Source organism: Petaurus breviceps, unplaced genomic scaffold (genome assembly GCF_028583685.1).
Source record: "Petaurus breviceps papuanus isolate PSGF00001 unplaced genomic scaffold, PetGlider_PUasm1.0 90760, whole genome shotgun sequence".
Classification (NCBI taxonomy): Eukaryota; Metazoa; Chordata; class Mammalia; order Diprotodontia; family Petauridae; genus Petaurus; species Petaurus breviceps.
The window spans coordinates 11082225-11102294 of record NW_027187338.1 but is presented as its reverse complement, the minus strand read 5'-3'; positions in this window follow the sequence as shown (position 1 = coordinate 11102294).

Genomic DNA, 20070 nt, shown 5'->3' with positions numbered 1-20070 from the left:
GTGGCCAAAAAAATTCCTAACCCTGTGGCTAATCTGGTGGTGAGCCAGGCTGAGGGAGGTTGGTTTGGATGGCAGACTTATAGTCCTTGGATGGCAGACAGACCAAGCCTGTACTCATAGCCTTGGCAATGTGCTAGAGCCTGCCAGAGGACATTGTGTGCTGGCATGACTCTCTGGAACCCAAGATCACTTCCATGCCCCAGTGAAGCATCAGAAGAGGATTTCAGGGCACATTCTGTATCTCCCATCTCTCTGCTATTCTAGGACCTGTAAAGACTACCTATCATGTGAAATCAAAATTTCTAAAAAAAGGATTCAGGATTCAACACTGAATGGGGTCTGTCCACACAGCCTCATTATTTCCCATCTCTCATCACCTCCTTCCCCATATGTCTGACTTGTTCCTACCTCTGTGCCTTTGATAACACCATGTTTAGCATTGTGCTAGGTCCAAGGGGGTGGAATGTGGTGGACAACAGTATATTTTCTATCATTGGGAATTTTTTGAGCAAAGAAAGGTTGCCCACTTACCAGCAATGTTGTAGTTCAAATTTAGGCTGGACTAGATGGCCTCTGAGGTCCCTTCTACCTCTGAAATTCTGGGATTTCATGATGCCCTTCTCTCCCTTACCTCCCACACCCTTAGGGTCCCAAGCCTGGTGGCTCTGCACTGTCCTCTATAGGGGGCTCCTTGGATGGGTGGGACCATGGCAGCAAGCAAGAGGCTCTTCAGAGATATATTCCAAGTACCCCAGGTGCCAGAGGCCCTTGACAACTGGGTGTGCGTCCCTGTCTTGGGACATAGTACCCACATTCTAAGAGATGGACCATGGTTCTGTGAGTCCCTGGGATTTGTAACAGGCACGGGCACCCAAGCAGCCTAGTGTTTTGAAGTTTAGTAATAATATGCTACATACTTCTTTGAGCCTCCCCCCATGATGCCAGGCAGAGGTGGGATTCTTTTTTCTATTTCATGTTCTGAGACCACCCCCCAGGCCTATATTTACATGGTATAAGTCAGGTGTACTTCTCTTCCATTGATGCCCCCTCAACCAATCAATAATTTATTAAGCATCTATCATACGCTATGCATTGTACCTGTGCTATGTGCTAGGGATGCAAAAAGACACCAAAAATAGGCCCTGCCCTCAGGGACTTGAAAATCGAATGGAGGAGACAACAAGCAAACAAATATATAGAAAGCAAGCTATAGACAGGATAAATAGGAGATAATTAACAGAGAGAAGGCATTATCCATTATTCCATTTCAACAGATGGGGCGTGGGGGTGGATGGCAATGCTTCCAGGAGAAGAGGCAAAATTTGATACTGGTGATCAGGAAATGATGCCAGGATGTAGCTTGGAGCCTTTGGCCTCACTGACCTACCAGCCATCTTCCTTAAGTACCCTCTCCTCCTCTCATTGCTAGTCCCTGAGGACCTGGACTCAGCCCCAAGGCTTCTTCACCAGGCACCATTTCATAAAACTCCCCTGATCCCCTCCCCCAGTGTTCTCAACTTCCCAACCTCCCAAAGCTTAAATACTTGCCATCTCTCCCATCTCTAATGACCCTCCTCTTTCCTTCTCTGGTTCTGCCATTGCCACCAGCCTGGTCTCCAGGGATCTTTTCCCAGCACCCATTTTCCTCTTTTCCTCATCCCCACCCATCCACCCAATCTCCAAGTCCAGACTCTGCTAACACATTTCCCAGTGTTTATTCACAAGGCCACATGGAGGCATCAGGACATGGCAGGTAGACACCTCTTAGGAGAATCAGCCCCGAGCACCTCTTTTCCTCTCCTGCTCCCCGGGCCTATGTCAACACCCTGGAATGCCAGCATATGTATGAACCTGCATGCTTATGTTTTCGTGTGTGTGCATGTCTTTGCATCTGTGTATCTATGTTTCAGTTGTGTGTGTGAATAAATATGTGCTGGTAGTGAATGCATGGTAATGTGTGTCTGAAAAACCGTGTGTTGAAAGGAACATCGCCATGCAGTGTCAGACCTTAGAGGGATCTTAGAACAGAAAAGGTCAGAGACAGGAAGGGCCTTAGAATGTAGAACATTGGAACTGAAAGAGACTTTCGAGACCATCTTATCCAACCACTTGGTTTTACAGATGGGGAAATTGGGGCTCAGAAAGGTGACTTGTCTCCAGTAAAAGTCCCTCCTTTGTATTCTGGGCACCTGGCACTCAGTAGGCACTTAATAAAGGCTCATTCATTGACTGATTGCTCAAGGCCACACAAGTAATAAGTGGCAGGGATGGGATTTGAAGCTGCATCCCCTAAACCAAAACCAAGCATTCTTTCCACTGCATCATCATTTTATGAAAGGGGAAACTGAGGCTCCGAAAAGTCCCACAAAAAGTTAGTGGCAGAGTTGGAACTTAAAGCTGGGTTTCTTGATTCTCATTCCCAGGGTTCTACATTACAACCTTGGGTTTCCATGCACTGATGTGTGTGTGTGTGTGTGTGTGTGTGTGTGTGTGTGTGTATTAATGGATATTGCTTCTGCTCTGGGGCCACCCAAAGACTCCATCTCCTCCCCCTCCACTCTTCTCTTGGCAAGGGAAGGTTGGAGGTAGACAAGCCCAGGGTGAAAAGGTCCATCATCTTCTCTCCTAGGCCCCCAGTGCCTGGAGTTAGATGTCTCTCTTTGGTCTGAAGAAGGGTCAGAAGGAGCTGTCTCCACAGCTTCTCAAGGTCTACTCCTGGCTGAGCTCAAATCTTGGAGTTCCTGACCCAGGCCTTGGCTGAGCAAGAGTTGGTGAGAGAACAGGTTCACTGGACTGTTCAATTAACAAATGACCTCTTTCTCCCCATTGGCCTCCCTATCAGCCTGTGTTTGGCCTCCCCTCCTCCTCCTTTTCTCCTTCCCCCCTCCCATCAGACCTCTTCTCTCCCAGGACATGACCTTGAGAAACAGGCAGTTGTGGCAGCAAGAGAAACCTCTGTGAACTCCAAACCTCACCCTCAGAACTTTCTGACAAGGAGGGGTGCTGAGGGAAGGGTCACCCAGGGAGGTATGACTGAGGGAGACCACACAAGCCTTGCCTTCGCTTCCCAGAAAACCACAGAGACTGCCTCCTATGAACCAGAAGTACCAGAAATCAGGGCATGGACGCCTTCATTCCAGCACTCAGCACTGCACTTGGCCCTCTTAGGCACTGCAGAAGGGCATTTCCATTCATTCATTCGTTCAGTCTGTCAGTCATGCATTCATTAACTCATTCACTGCTGTAACAGAAAAGACCCAGGCTTGGCATTCAATTCGATATACATTGATTATCTGTGTTTAAGTTAGCTATTGGAGCAGCTAGGTGGTTCAGTGAATAGAGTGCTAGGCCTGAAGTTAGGAAAACCTAGGTTCAAATCCTGTCTCGAACATTTACCAGCTAAAATGATATCCTAGGTAAGTTACTTCATCTCTGCCTGCCTCAGTCTCCTCAACTGTCAAATGGGTATAACATTAGCACCTAGTTCTCAGGGCTGTTACGAGCATCAGATATGTGCAAAGTGCTTAGCACAGTGCCTGATGCACAGTAGGCACTTAATGCTTCCTCCGTTCTTTTGTTCCTTCCTTCCTTCCCTCCCTCCTTCCTTTCTTTCCTCCTCCTTTCCTTCCTTCCTTCCTCATTTCCTTCTTCCTTCCTTCCTTCCTTTCTTCCTTCCTTCTTCATTTCCTTCTTCCTTCCTTCCCTCCTTCCTTCCTTCCCTCCTTCCCTCCTTCCTTCCCTCCTTCCTTCCTTCCCTTCTTCCTTATTTCCCTCCTTCCCTTCTTCCTTCCTTCCTCCCCTCAAAGACAATAATAAGAAAGCAGTACCTGCCCTCAAGGAGTTCACATTCTACTTGGAGTCAAAGCACCAGCACAGACAAGCAAACACAGAAGTCTCTCCAGAGTCATTTCTGGGGCAGGGGAGATGGCTGTGGGGTAGACTCGGGATCTCCTGCTAGTCCTGCCCTCATCGTTGTGGATGGGGATTCAATTTGTGATTTCATTGGTTTAGGGAGTCCTGGTAAGGAAACTCCATTGGCCATGCAGGTTGGCACCTTAGAGGATGCCCCCCAGGGGCACTGAGAGGTTGGCGCTTGCCCAGGATCCCAGGCCTGTGCGTATCAGAAGTGAGCCTTGGACCCTCACCTTCCTAGCTTCAGGCCTTGCTTTCTATCCCCTATTCCTGAAGCCTCCTGCATTGTTATAATTACTGTCATTTCCAATAACTCCCACTCTAACATTGTTCTAAAGGTTACTGACCTTTCAGGTAGGGAGTGCAAGGGTCAGGTTTCCCATTTCACAGATGGACAAACTGCAGCTAAGGTAACTTGCCTGAGACCCCCCAGCTGAGTGTCAAGGCCCAAGCCCAGTGCTTCCTGCCCCGAGTCCAGTGTTCTTTTCCGTGTACCCAGATGTTCACTGTGTGACCTTAACCAACTCACTTGCTTCTCTGGGCCTCAGTTTCCTCCTTCCTCTGTGGCATAATTCAATATTTCAAATCAGGAAGACCTGAGTTCAAATCCTGTAACCAATAATAATAATAACTTAGCATTTATAAAGCATTTTAGGGTTGACACCCTTGAAAAAATCCTGGAGATTGTTATCCCCATTTTACAGATGAAGAAACGGAGGTAAATAGAGGTTAAGGGACTTGCCCAGGGTCACACTGTCTGAGGCCCAGATCAGACTGAGTTTCTGTAAGCTGGACACTTGAGAGCTGTGTGACTCTGGGTAAATTGCTCAGCCTCTCTAAAACTGTTTCCTGATTCTAAAGCCAGGTCGGGTGGAGCTGCCCACAGAGGCTGCTGGGAGGTTCCAGCAGGCTAACACATAAAAGGCTTTGCAATCTTGAAAACCCTGCAGCTATTAGTATTGCTGTAGATTCCCCAAGGATGGTCTGGGCCCACAGAGTTCTGGTCAGCTAGCTCCTCTGGGTGGGTCCAGAGGCCAGGAGAGCAAGGACTGATCTCCAGCAGAACCCTGCTGGCTGCAGCAGGGAGAAGATTCTGGAGCCCCCTGATCCGGGCCTCAGCCTCCCCCAGCATCCTAATGATGCCGATGCCATGGTAGAGGTGCGGTGGGGTGCAGTGGGGTAGGGTGGGGTGGGGTGGGGTGGGTCAGACCACCCTGCCGGCAGCCCCTCCCTCCCCCTGAGCCAGAGTCTCAGCACCCCTGCCCTGGTGGCCCCGAGCTGGGCGGCCCAGGGAGGTGTTGGCAGATAGTGCCGGAAACTCTGGAGGGAAGGGGGGGGGTGCAAAGAGTAGGGGGCCGTGCCAGAGCCTCTATGGGGGGGGGGGCTGGGGAAGCAGGGTGGGGCTCCTTCTTACCTCTCATTTTAGTCTGGAGAGAGAATTGTAGCTGGAGTCATAAGATTAAAGAGGCCAATACAGTCCAACCCTCTCATTTGATAGATGAGGAAACTGAGTTCCAGAGAAGAGGACACTTACACTGGGAGTATGTAGTGGAAGTGAGATTTGAAACCAGGTCCTCTGACTCTATATCCGGTAGTCTTCACTCTGTGCTTACCATTCCAGTGTGTAATCATTTTGTTATTATTTTATCCCCAGTTATGCTTATTATTTGTGTGATCTTAAGTCAAGTTCTCTTCTCTGGGCCTCAGTTTCCCCTTCTTTAAAAGGAGGTTGGACTAGAAAATGATTAGAACCGATTTACAAAGTACTTTGCATCCCTTATCTCATCTGATCCCCACAACAACCCTATGGAGTAAGGGCAGCAGGTATCATAGCTCCCATGTTTACAGCTAAGGAAACTGAGGCCCAGAGAGGTGACCTGCCCGAGTGTGCATACGTAGCAGGTAGAACAGCAGCAGGTGTGATGTAGAGAGTGCTAGCTTTGGAAGCACAAGTCCTGTCTTCAAATCCCTGTGAGATTTTGGACTCACTATGGGTGGGACCTCAGGATTCTGGTCAGTAAAAAGAGGAGCTATAACCTTAGATGCCTGAGGGGGAACTCGAGCCCAGGATGCCCTGCCCCAAGTCCAGCCTTCTACCCGTCATGCCACAGTGACAGCACTAGCCCCACCTCCTCCTTCACTCTCTTGGCCCACAAGAGCGTTAAGAAATTATCTAGTGCAGACCCCACAGAAAGAGGGAAATAAACACTTATCTGTGTGCCAGGAGCTGGGCTGAGTCTCAGTCTTACAGATGTTATCTCATTTGATCTTCAGAGCAACCCTAGAAGGTAGGTGCTATGATTAGCCCCATTTTACATATGGGGAAACTGAGGCAAACAGAAGTGAAATGACCCGGAGCTCTAGCTCTGGCCCAGGGGACCAGAGCTCTACCCACCGAACCATCTAACTGCCAATTTAGAGAAGAGGAAACTGGGGGCCAAAGAGGTGGAGGGACTTGACGAAGGTCATGTAAGGAGTGGCCAAGCTCCTGACTCCCAGTCAAAAAATGACTCCTTCCATGACTCTTCTCTTGAACCTCAGTCTCTCCATCTGTAAAATGGGAATAAAAATGCTGGCGGAGGTGGGCAGGATGGGGTGGTGGGAGAGGTTAAGGGCTCACCTGAGTAATTGTGAGAATCAAATCAGCTAAAGCCTGGGAAAGACCTTTGCATGTGGCTTTGAGGAAACATCAAAGATCAGCTCCTACAAGAAGCGTTCCCAGATTTCCCCACCCTCACCTTGCTATTAGTTCTCTTTCCTTCTATAGTAACTGCTGATGTCTTGTGTTAGAGACACAATCATTCAAGGCTCTGTCCTTTCATCTGTCCATTCCTTTTTTTTTTTTTTAAAGCAATCAGGGTTAAGTAACTTGCTCAAGGTTACACGGCCAGTTATTTCTGGGTGTGGTGCTGAGTGTCTGAGCCCGGATTTGATCCAAGTCATCCCAACACTGGAGCCAGTGCTCTTACTCTCTGAGCCACCTGGCTGCCCCTAAGCAATTGGGGTTAAGTAACTTGCTCAAGTTTACACGGCCAGGTGTTTCTGGGTGGGTGCTAAGTGTCTGAGCCTGGGATTCGATCTACAAGTCGTCCTGACACTGGAGCCAGTGCTTTTATTCACTGTGCTACCTGGCTGCCCCTGTCCATTCCTTTTAATGATGCAGAGAGCTACCCTTTACACCCTGGTATATGGCTGGCTTCATGACTTACTTTGGCCAAATACACACACACGCATACACACACACACACACACACACACATATATACATATATACATATACATACATACATATATATTCATTTGTTGGTTAATCAATCAGGGAGAATTTATGAAATGCCTACTATGTGACAAATTCTTGAGACAGGCACTAAACATAGACCAGAAATGGATCAACCTCTGCTCTCAAGGAGCTCCCATTATAAGATGATCATCATGGTGCAAAGGAGAGAAAGCCAGAATTAGGATCAGAGGACCTGGGTTCAAATCCTGAAAATTTAATCTCTCTGAGTCTCCGTTTCCACATCTATAAAATGAAGGGTTTGGATTAAAAGGATTCTAAGGTCTCTTTCAGCTCTAAATTGATGGTCTATGAAATAGCTTCCCCTAGTGCATAATAAAGTATTTATTAAGCCGTTGTATTATGTGTCAGGCTAAGACAAAAGTGAGGGCACTCCCTGTCCTCTGAGGGTTTCCCTTCTAACAGACAAACAATATATACACACACAAGCATATTCATAGCTTATGAGAATGAAGACAAAGATGTGTTTGTCTGGGCACACCTTCCCCCCACCCCCCCATTAAGATGTAAGTTCTTTTAGGTCAGAGACAGCACCATCTTTGCCCTTGTATATCCCAGCACAATACAGGGCAAACAGTAGGCACTTTATAAATATTGCTAAATTGAATTGATCTGACTTTGGCCACTTCTCACTTTCTCACAGTGATCTCACTTTGGCCCTGTGGATGTCAGAGCTGTTGTTGAGAGAGAGGGGGAAGAAGCCAAGAGATGCCCAGGGCCTTCTGGGTGCCAGGAATAGGGAAGGGGTGCCTGCAGCAGCATTGGCTGTTCTGTGAGCCAGCTAATCTACACTCATTTGCATCTCAGCTGATAGCTTCATTAGAAGGGAATTATTGGACTTGGCACCCGGCCAGGTAGGAGAGGAATAGCCTATGCCATAGAGGCCTCACATGCTTTTTTACAGTCAAAGGGGCAACACTGATCTCCTGAGGAGGGATCCTCTCCCCTCAGCGTGTCCCCTCCATTTCACAGAGTGTAAACATAAGGAAATCCAAACTGACCCCCTCCCCAAAGACAAGGCCCATCCCTTCTGCTCACTGGGCCAAGGGGCCTGCCTCTTCCACATGGTGCAGACCCAATCAGGTCTTCTGCTGCTATACTGGAGACCTTGAGTTTCTTCTAGCCATAGTGTAGACCTAGGCTCCTTCCCTCCAGAGCTGGGGTCCTGGCCCCTGCCCCCATAACAGAGTCTTCTCCCACTCTGCTTACTATGTAATAATCACTTTGTTAAGTGTTAGAGATACAAATGCAAGAAATAACAAGCTTAGAGTCTAATGGGGGAAGATAACTGGTCATCTCCCATGCCTGGAACGCTCTTCCCTCCTCTGCTGTGACTACCATTTATATATATGACCTTTAAGTCCCAACTAAAATCCTACCTCCTATAGGAAGTCCTCCCTGACCACTCTTAATTCCAGTGCCTTACCTCTGTTTATTATTTCCTATTGATCCTGTATATAACCTGCTTTTATTTGTTGGCATATCTTTGTTTCCTCCATTAGATTGTAAGCTCCTCAAGGGCAGAGGCTGTCTTTTCCCTCCTTTTGTATCCCCAATACTTAGCACAGTGACTGGAATGCAGTTGGTGCTTAATAAATGTTTATTGATTGTTTGAACACACAAAAGCAAACTCAAAAGGAGTGAGGGGAGGGATACCACAGTTGAGGCATGGTGTTGGCTCCTAAAAGATCAGACACAGAGCCAGGGAGGGAATAAAGAACTGCTAACCTGGACTTCTTCTCAAAATGGAGACCCCAGAGGAATTTAGCTCATAGAGATTCCAGATGACTTTGGCAGTCTGAAAGATGAGCTGAAGTACCTGGAAAGAGAATTAGACTTGAAGACAAAGGACCTGAGATCAAATAAAGCCTTTATATGAAGATCAATTACCTCCCAAGGTTCTTCCATTTATTCAGCCCTTCCCTAATGCCTTACTTGGGCAGATGATTTTTTGAACCCAAGTGTAGGACTTTGCATTTAACCCCAGGAATTTCATCTTATTCAAGGAAGGTCTAGAAAGACAAGGTTTAGAAAGACAGGGCTTGCCAATTATTTGGATAAGGAGGAGGGTAAGAAAGAGGAAAGAGGAGTCAAAGAAGATGACAGTGTTTTGGGTAGAGATGACAAGAAGAAAGTGATGCCATTCACAGAAATAGTCAGGAAGAAGGCCAGATTTGGTGAGCTCAGCTAAAGTTGTGAATGATGGACCATCTGAGCAATCAGAGGCAATGACGGGTTCAAACCAACCAAAAATAGGTACAGGACAACAAGGAGGTTAATGACAGAAAGGTCCCACATGTACCAAAATATTCATTGCTGCCCTTTTCATGGCAGCAAAAACTGGATACAAAGTGGGGGCCTATGTGGCATTGGAAGAGAATGAATGTTATTGCACAACCCAAAACCAGCAAATCTGAGTAATTCAGAGAAACTTTGGAAGACTTATATGAACTGATGCAGAGTGACAGAAGGAGATCTAGGTGAACAGTACACATAATGACTACAATAAACCAAAATGAAGCCCAATGAGGGATTGAAATGAATGGTCTTGGCCCTGGAGTTAAGAAAATACATCCTTTTTTTTTCCAGAAAGAGGTAGGAAACAATGGGTGAGAAAAATTGCATATACTGTAAGATGAAGTCACTGGTTTGGCTTAATTGGTTCTTATCAATACAAATTAAAGAGAGGATTCACTTGGTGGGGACCAAGGGTGGGGCAGACATTCTGAAATGATTGATGTAAAAACCAAAGGCGCCAGAAAAACTTATTAAAAAACAAAACAAAACAAAACACCAACACCTTACAGGACCTCCTTCACCACTTATACAGACTGAAATGTTCTTTTACTGTCTCCCCACTGAATTTGGCCTACAATCCTCTCTTTACTATTTATTTTATTCTATCCTTTCCTCCTTAGCCAGACATTCAAGGCCTTCCACAATCTGACCCCATCCCAGTTATTGTACATTATTTCCACTGCTGTTCTGCACACACTCTCTGATTCAGGCAGGATGAGTTTGTAGCAAACTGACCCTACTGACGTTTTCTGCTCTGGTCAGATCACATCTAGGGATGTATTTGGTCCTGGGTCCTGAATCTTAGAGACAACCCTGCTTAACTGCAAAGCATCCTAAGGAAGACCTCCAGAATGTTGACGAGGTCTCAAGATCATTTCCTATGGAAATCAATTAAAATGACTGGGGATATTTAGTGTGGAGGGAAGAAGATTTAGCTTGGGCTGGATAGAGAGAGGCAGGAAAGAGAATGAAGGGAGGACAAGAAGGCTACCTTCAAGTAAGAGTAATAATGGCTAGCATTTGTAGGACGCTCCAAGGTTTGCATTTTACAAACATTTTCTCATTTTATCCTCACAACACCCCTGAGATATTATTATCTCCTTTTTATATCTTACACATTTATGTTCATTTCACACATGATGAAACTGAGGCAAAAAGAAGTTAAGTAATAATAATATCTATCATATGTATTGTACCTACTATGTTACAAACACTGCTAAGTGCTTTTTAATAATTATCTTCTCATTTGGTCCTCCCAACAATGCTGGGAGGCATGTACCACTATTATTCCCCTTTTTTTTTTACAGATGAGATAACAGGGGCATAGGTTAAGTGACTTATTCAGGGTCACACAGCTAGTATCTGAGGTCAGATTTGATCTCGGATCTTTCTGACTCTTGGCCTGACCCTCTATCCACTGCTTAATCTCACTGCCTCAGTATTTGATGGATTTTCACAAGGAAGAGGGATTTGACTTCTTGGTCCTAGAAGGGGGAAGGAGGAACAATGGACTGGAAGGAGGAAGACTGAGAGTCCATAAGAAAAAAAAATTCTTAGCAATGAGTGCTGGGACGCTCTGAGTTCATCACCTCTAGAGGGTTTCAAGAATGGAAGAATAATTGTAAACTAGGGGCTTGTCTCAGAACTATTTCAATCTGACATTCGTCATGGTGAAATGGATAATTTTTCTGTAATTATTATTTTCTATATGATTTTTCTATATTATGTTCTGTAATTATATTTCTATTTCTATAATTCCATTTTCTGTAATTCTGTAAGTAATAATTTTATGAATAATAAGTCCATTTCTAATGATAAATAATTTTATTTCTAAAGAGCTTCAAATTTTACAAAGTATTTTCTTCCCAACAAGCCTGTGAGGTAGAGAATTGAAGTCTTATTAGCCTCATTTCCTAAATGTGGAAACCCAGACTCAGAGAGGAGCAAAGTGTTGCCCATTGCTACAGATCAAGTGTCAGAGCCCAAATTCAACCCTAGCTCTTCAAACTCTCAGTTATTCTGTGGCTTCAAGTCATGTTTTTGCTCAAGCCTGGACCTGACCCTGCAGCAGGGAAGTGGAGAAGGGGGTACCTGTGAAGGCTTCCAGTTGGACTAGGAGCTTTCTGAAGCCCCATCCAGCTCTGAGGATCTGTGATTCTGTCTGAGATGCTAACTCAAGGTCCCTTCCCACCAGACATTCCTAGACCCCGTCCCCATAGATCCAACAGGATTTAGATCCCAGGTCCCAGGAAGGGGGTGCAGGGCTTAGCAAATGACAACCCTGGTGGTATAGAAAAGGGAAGGCCAAGATCTGGAGTTGGGATACAGGGACTAGATCTGAAATGGGATGCTAGGCTTATCCTACCAGCTGGTGAGTGTCACGGGTCTGGCAGTGCCCGTGGAACGCCCACTCATGTGAGCAGCTGGTTTCCGGTACTGCCGAGTCTGTGCCCACAGGCTGGCAGGAGCCACTGTGCCCTGGGATGACCCCAAGCATGGGCCTGCCAGGAAGAAACAGCCTCCTGCTGGATAGCAAAATGTTCCCACACAAGCTAGGCCCCAGCTACTAGGGAGAGGATGGGAATGGTGCCCACCAGCCCTCAGGAAAATGCTGGCTTTTGCTAACCCCCTGGAGAGAAGACTGGAAAGTTCCCCAGTCCTAGGTTTCTGTTGGATGTGCCCAGAGAAGGCAAAGGGCAAAACCACCCCAAGGACCTCAGAGCATTTGTTTGTGTAGCTGAAACCAGGGGCAGGAGGGCAAGAACTGAGCCAATGCCTCTGGTCTCTGGGCAGTCCTGGAGTGTTTCCTTTCCACATCTCCATCCTAGGGACATGACAGGTCACAGGCTTGGTCTAGGGCAGGGTAAGAGATAAGTGAGGCATCTTACCAGGACCAAGGACATAGGAGAATGATATCCAGGAGGCCAGAGTTCTTTGTGGCCTCTTGTCCGTATGCCCAGTGACTCTTTGAAACACACACACACGCACACACAGGCATAGGCACACATGCCACACACCTACACTGTGGACTCAGGAACATCTTGTGGTACACTCTGACTATCAGAGTCTTTTCCTCCAGCATATGGTTCTCACATCATGTGTCACATATTGTGTATAATATCGTGTGTTCTGTGTTGTAACTGTATAATAATAGCACTTATTTCCTTGGGTTATTGTAAAAATTATATGAGATAATATTTAAAAAGCATTTAGCACAATGCCTGGCACACAGTATAATGAATGCTTCATCTCTCCCTCCCTCCCTCCCTCCTTCCTTCCTTCCTTCTTTCCTTCCTTCCTTCCTTCCTTCCTTCCTTCCTTCCTTCCTTCCTTCCTTCCTTCCTTCCTTCCTTCCTCCCTTCTTCCCTTCTCCCCCTCTCACCATACCCTCAAGATGTTATGTTAAAATATCTCTTCTCCCATTTATGATCCACTTCCTAGAAAGGGTCTACACCAGACTCTTTATTTTCATTTTCTCACCTCCTACTCTCCTATCAACCTCTTATGATCACTTCTGACCTCACCCCTAGAATGAAACTGTACCTTCCATGCTTGGTCCAATGACCTTTTCTCAGCCCTTGTTCCACGTGACCAATCTTCAGCATTTCACACTGTCAGAGACTTCCTTCTCCTGGCCACTACCCCCTCTTAACTTTGGTCACACCGCACTGTCTCCTGGTCCTTCTCCTACCTCTCTGACTATTTGGGATTTGGGGGGGGGGTCTCCTTTTTTTACATCATTACCTTCCTTCATCAGTTCCCATGGTCCCATTTATCATGTCTATGCAGATGCCTTCCCAAATCTATATACTCAGCACTCATCTCTCTCCTGAGCTCATTTCATATCACCAATAGCTAATTTTTTTTAGCATTTATATGTGCATTGTGGTAAGTACTTTACAATTATTATCTCATTTGATCCCCATCACAAGCCTAGAGCATAGGTGATATTATTATACCCATTTTACAGGTTGAGGAAATTGAGGCAGCGATAAAGTGATTTGTCCCGTGTCACACAGTAAGTATTTCAGGCTGGATTTGAACTCAGGTCTCCCTGACTCCAGGCAAGGCATTCTAATCACTATGCCACCTAGTGGCCCATAGCTGCTGGACATGTCTGCCTTGTGCCTCAAACTCCTCATATTTTCTCCCAAACCCAGATCTCTCTATTTCTTTTTAGGGCACCATCATCCTTCTAGTAACCCAGGCTAACAGCTTTAGAGCCATCCCTCCTGCTAACCTCCCCTCCCTTCAGTCATGGTGTGTTATTTTGCATATATCCTGTATTAATTTGTCTGTAAACATCTTGTATCTCCTTTCCTCCCCCTAATAGAATGTAAGCTCCCTGAGGGCAGGGAGTGTCCCACTTTTGTATTTGTGTTTCCAGTACCTAGTACAGTGCCCTCCTTTTGTAGATGCTTGTGGACTAAAAGATCCGTCAATTGATAAATATATTTGTGTCTTATCTGTCTCCCCCAGACCCCCCATAACCAATCAGTTCCTAAGTCTTGCCACTTCTCCCTCCACAATATCTGTCACATCTGTCCCCTTCTCCCTACTTACTCCCTGGTTCAGGCCTTCATGGCCTCTAGCCTAGACTTTTCTATGTCTTTTTTTTTTTTTTTTGCTTTTTGGAGAGCAGTTGGGGTTAAGTGACTTGCCCAAGGTCACATGGGGCTAGTAAGTGTTAAATGTCTGAGGTCACATTTGAACTCAGGTCCTTCTGATTTCAGGGCTGGTGCTCTGTTCACTGCGCCAGCTAGCCACCCCTGTAGCCTAGACTTTTCTAATGAGAACACTTCCTTTTTTTTTTTTTTTGGAGGGCAATTGGGGTTAAGTGACGTGCCCAAGGTCACATGGCTAGTTTTTGTGTTAAGTGTCTGAGGCTGGATTTTAACTCAGGTCCTCCTGACTCCAGGGCCAATGCTCTATTCACTGTGCCACCTAGCCGCCCCTATGAGAACACTTCCTAATCGGCCTCCCTGCCTCCAGTCTCTCCCATTTCTGATCCATCCTCCACACGGTGGTTAAATTGATGATTTGAGATCACAGGCCTGACCAGGTCCCAAACAAACAAACAAAAAAAAAACTGCAGTTATTTCCTGTCACTTAGAGGATAAAGTACAAAATACCTAGTTTGGTATTAAAAGGCCTCCATGATATGCCGATAAACAGTATCCCTTTGCAGTATTATTGAATGTGACTTCCTTTTAATATACTCTCTGTTACAGTTAGACAGATCTGCTAAATTCTCCCACATCCCTGCCTCCATCCAGGCTTTGATCAGGTATGAGGCATCAGTACCCTCTTTGCCTTCATCCCTTAGGATCCCAAACTTCCTTAAAGCAGATCGTGGGTCCTACCTTCTACATAATACTCTGATTCTCTGCCTCCCCACTTAGTGTCTTTCCCTCCATAAAACTTTGATTATTCCTTCTATTGACTTATCCCTTATACTTCTCTTCAGGAAAACATAGGCTCTTTTAGAATTGAGATGGTTTCACCTTTCATTCCCAGGATTCAACAGAGTGCCTTGCTCATCATAGAATGTTCAACTTATTATTGTGAAAAATTGAATTGAATTGAAATCCAAGCTCTATGAGGGAAGAGAGTGCCCCAGGGCTAAATGGCAACCTTCTGGCCTAGACAACACTGAGTCTCTGTGATACCCCCCACCGATGTTCAAGGAGCTTAATGAGTGATTGTCTGCTGCCTGGCTTTTTCTCCCGTCTTTGGGTATCTCTCTAAGGATCTGGAGGAGAGCCTCATTGCCCCATTATCAAGTACCCTCAGCCCATATACTATAGATGAAGATCTAGGGGTCAGAGTGGATCACAAGCTGACCCAGATTTAACAATGTCCTACTGATCTTGAGCAAAACACTTAACAACCTCTCTGGGCCTCAGTTTCCCCCACTGTAAAGTGAAAGAGTTAGACTCAGTAGCCTCCGAGGTCCCTTCTAGCTCCAGCTCAAGGATCTTGGAAACCTGTGTGGGTAATCTCTGCATCTTGGCACCAGCATTTCATCCTGAGCTCATTCAGCCCTTCCTAATTTACACCTCTAGTCTATTTTTCAAACCTTCTCCCACTCATTCAGTGCTGATGGCTCTGAACCAGGGAAGCAGTTGGAGCAGAACTAATATTGAAAGCCCTGAGCTACCTAGATATCAATCAGTAAGTCAGTCAATCAATCAAGAAGCATTTATTAAGCACCTGTTAAATGCCAGGCCCTAGGGGAAGGGGACACCAAGAATGAAACAATTCCTGAACATAAGGACTTCTCATTTTAACAACCATAGCCCAGCCCCCGACCCTTTCACTAGGGATTGGCCTCCTGCCATCGTAAATCTTTCAACTCTCAGACTGCCCCTAATATTGGGGACACAGTGGGAAAGAGGGAAGAGCAAAGATGGGAAAGGAGAGAGGAGATGGGGACCTTAGGGCAAATTACTTAATTTCCCTGGGCCTCAGTTTCCTTTTCTGTAAAATTAGAAGGGTTGGACAAGACAACCCCTGAGGTCCTTCTGACTCTGTGGCTCCTCTTCTCCAAATCTTCCAGTTAATCAGTAAATTGATAAGCACCTATTAAGCACCGGCTGTGTACCAGGGCCTGTGCTAAACACTGAGGCTACAAAGAAAGACAAAAATAGTCCCGATTCCCAAGCAAATCACAGTCTGATGGGGGGGGGGGGGCGCGGCGCATCAGGCAAATAATTCAGCACAGACAAGCTATTCTAAGTACTTGCTTTTGAATGAATGTCTTTTGAGAGAAGATGTCAAATACTTCAAAGATGTAAGGGTAGCGTTGAGCAAGAATTATCCCAGCTTGGAGCCCAGTTCTCAGTCTGGACGTCATTTGACTCAGAATGTCACTGCCCACTATAGAAAGAGGATTCAGAGAAAAGTCAGCAAGCAGAAGGTCGGTACATTTAGCAGTGGGAGTGACCTTCAGTCAGCTAGTCCAAGCTGGGCTCTACCTAGGGATTATTGCACCAAGGGCAAGTGCTGCAAACCATTCCAGACAGACAGCTTACAGTATACCAACAGCTTAGAGCTGGAGGACGCCGTCCTGGTCAAAGGGGGACCAAAGCCTAAGCATCCTGTCCAGAGATGGGGAATCCAGGGGATGGGGGAGGGAAAGGGGGGAGCTCAGCCCAGTTCAACATCTGGTGGCTTCCCATTTTAACTAATTATTCTTGCTCCTTGGGTGCTCAGTGCTATGATGACAAAGGTGCCCCTCCTCCTGACTTCACCATTCTAGTCTATGGCACCATCCCTCACTCTCTCTACCACGTTCAAAACACTGGTAAATGTCAGTTGGGTCTTCATGCTCCTTCACTGCTCATCTTCAATTAGCAGAGCCCCAACTAGGACTAGGCAACCAGGACTTCTTCCCAGGGCACTACTTTAGAAGTCACTGACATAAGCACAGGAAACTTGAATCCAATTAGTAAGAATAATTAGTTAAAACAGGGTGAGCTCCTCCTTCACCCCAGTCTCAACCTCCCCAGTAACTGCCATTGTTACAGGCTCTCTGAATCCTCATCACAAGGCAGGGCCTCAACCCTGCACCTTATCATCTCATTCCATTGAGGGGGCCTCTCATGACGCTTAAGCCAGACATGGTTTGTAGTGTTTGTCTAAGCACAACAAAATCCAAGTTAGGGTTATACAGTTAGCTGCTCTCACTTCCATCTCCACAACATCTCTCCCATCTGGTTCTTCCTCTTTCTCTTCCCACCACCTGTAGTACATCCCCCACCCCATTCCCACATATCTGGACCAAAGAAATAACATCTTAATAGTTTTGCCCACTTCCAGTCTGTGCCCTCTCCAAACATCCAGAATAATCCTTGGGCTTACACCACTCTTCTGCTAAAAAATCTGCAGTGGCTCCCTATTGCTTCCCAAGTCAAATTGAAACATCTTTGTCCATTTTTTGAGACCATTTGAATCTGACACTTCCCTCCCCCAAGCACAATCTCATAGAATTTCACTCTTAAATGCACTCTTAGCTACACTGGATGACCCTTGGTCCTGAACTCTCCCACCTGTATAGCTTTACTTAGGCAGTCCCCTATGTCTGAATGCCCTCCCCTCTTGGCCTGTTGAATTCTTCTCATTTTTAACACACCACCTTGTCTAGGGGACCTTCCCTGATTCCCCAGGACAGCAGTAACTTTCCCCCTTAGTCCTCACACAGTACTGTCTTCCCTTCTCCAATGTACTGTCATACTCTGTATATCTGTTAGCTCATCCCGCTACCTGACTGTAAGCACTGGCTCATAGGCTTATGGCTTTAGTGATCTTAGAGGTCATTGGGTCCAGCACCCTCATTTTACAGATTTTACTTTGTTATTTCACAGATAAGGAAAGTGAGGCCCAGAAAAGTTAATCAAGTGTGCCAGAGTCTCACAGCCGGTTCGTGTGGTTGGTGGGATTTGAACCCAAATCAGATGTGACTCAGTATCTAACACTCCACTACGGCACAGATAAATGTTTGCTGAACTGGATTGAAGGCTCTGCTTTTATTAGAGGTCGTTGAGTCTCTCTTTGGCCTCCTTTTTTTGACAGAAGTGGGAGAAAGTCACCCCAAGGCCCACGCCAACAACTCTTGAGTCAGTTTCCCAGGACTATAGGTCCAACTGCCTAAGACGGGCGTTGAAGCACAAGGCGTGATACTGAACAATGACCACTAGAGGGAGCTCAGATAATGCTCAGCATGGCATCTCTGGGAGGTTTCATTGGTTTTAAATCCACATAAAAATTTACATAGTTCTCAGATTTAGGGCTGGAAAGGACTCCAAAGGCTATCTAGTCCAGTCCAACCCCCTTATTTTACAGATGAGGACACTGAGACCCAGAGGGGTCGATTTATTTAAGGTCACACAAGGGGTAAGTTACAGTGGAGTTCTGCCCACCAGGGCACAGTGGGCAGGACCCTCGTCTTGGTGTCCGAGTACCTGAGTCCAAGTCTGCTACCACTTTGTGACTTTGGGCAAGTCCCTACAGCTTCCTGGGCCTTTGGCATGGGGGGGTGGGGTGGGCCCTTTCTAATCCCACCCCCATGTACAGATAGGGAAACTGAGGCCCAGAGGGGCTGACTTGTCTAAGATCACATATGTAGCAAGTGGTACAGTTGTAATCTGAACTCAGATCTGTCATAGACACAAGGAGCTTGTTGCTCGGTCTTTGTGTCCAACTCTCCATGAGAGGTTTTTCTTGGCAGAGATCCTGGAGTGGTTTACCATTTCCTTCTCCAGTTCATTTTACAGATGAGAAAAGTGAGGCAAACAGGGTTAAGTGACTTGCCCAGGGTCACACAGCTAAGAAGTATCTGAAGCCAGATTTGAACTCAAGAAGATGAGTCTTCCTGATTCCAAGCCTGGCACTCTGTCCATTCACTACCACCTAGCTGCTCCAGGTGGGGGTGGGGTGGGGGAACTTAAAGACTCACTTTCTAATTGGGAAAAAGGAAATCAGGAGAGAAAAAGTAAGCTATCCTCGGATGTCGTTTTCTGATTCCTAGGACAGTCCCTTCCCTGTACAGTTCCAGTTCTTCATTCTTCCTCTCCCCCCAGTTCCCTTGACCTTCCCCACCCTTCTCCATCCCACCTTAGTATAGGATTCTTCATCCTCTTTTACATGGGGGGCATCTGGAGGTCCCATAAGCAACCTGGCCCCATGTCTAACCTTCGGAATGAAAGCCAGGTCCCCCCACCTTCCCCTCCAACCTGGACAGTCTTTTCTTCTTTATATCCCAATCCCCTCGCTCCTCTTCTTTCCCCAGAGGAATCCTACTCTAAGACATAGGATTTACATTTTGAAAGGACTTGGAGATCATGTAGGGCAGGGGTGTCAGCTGGCTGCATTCAGTCCACAACATGCTGAGTGGGACTGAGCCAGATCAAAATGTAATTTAGAAATATTTCATAAAATAAGTAAAAAATATAATCAAGTATAAATAATGTGAACATGTGACTTTCTAAGTCAATATATGGCCCTCAGGGGTGTATATTTTTGACTCAGCAGTCTCCTGTTTCTACCTGAGTTTGACATCAATGATCTAGTCCAATCCCCTAATTTTACATAGGGGAAACCAAGGACTAGAGAAGGATAGGAATTAACCCAAAGTTAAACAGCAAGTCAGCAGCAGAGACTTCTTTTACTTCCCTAGTAGAGGAAGGGGGCAATCATAGCTTAAGCCCCTGGACATTTTGTGAGTGGACATGGGGGAAGAGCTCAGAATGAGCTCAGAAGATCTGGGCTGTTGGCCCTCTATGAGAAAGAGGACTTGAGACGATAATAACACTTGCCTCCCAGTGTTGTTGGGAGGATCAAATGGGATAATAGTTACAAAGTGCTTTCTGAACCTTAAAGCACCATGTAAATGCTAACTATCATCACCATCATCATCATCACCACCACCATGATCATCATCACCATCACCATCATCACCATCACCATGATCATCACCACCATCATCACCACCATCACCATCATCATCATCATCACCATCATCATCACCACCATCATCATCACCATCACCATCATCATCACCA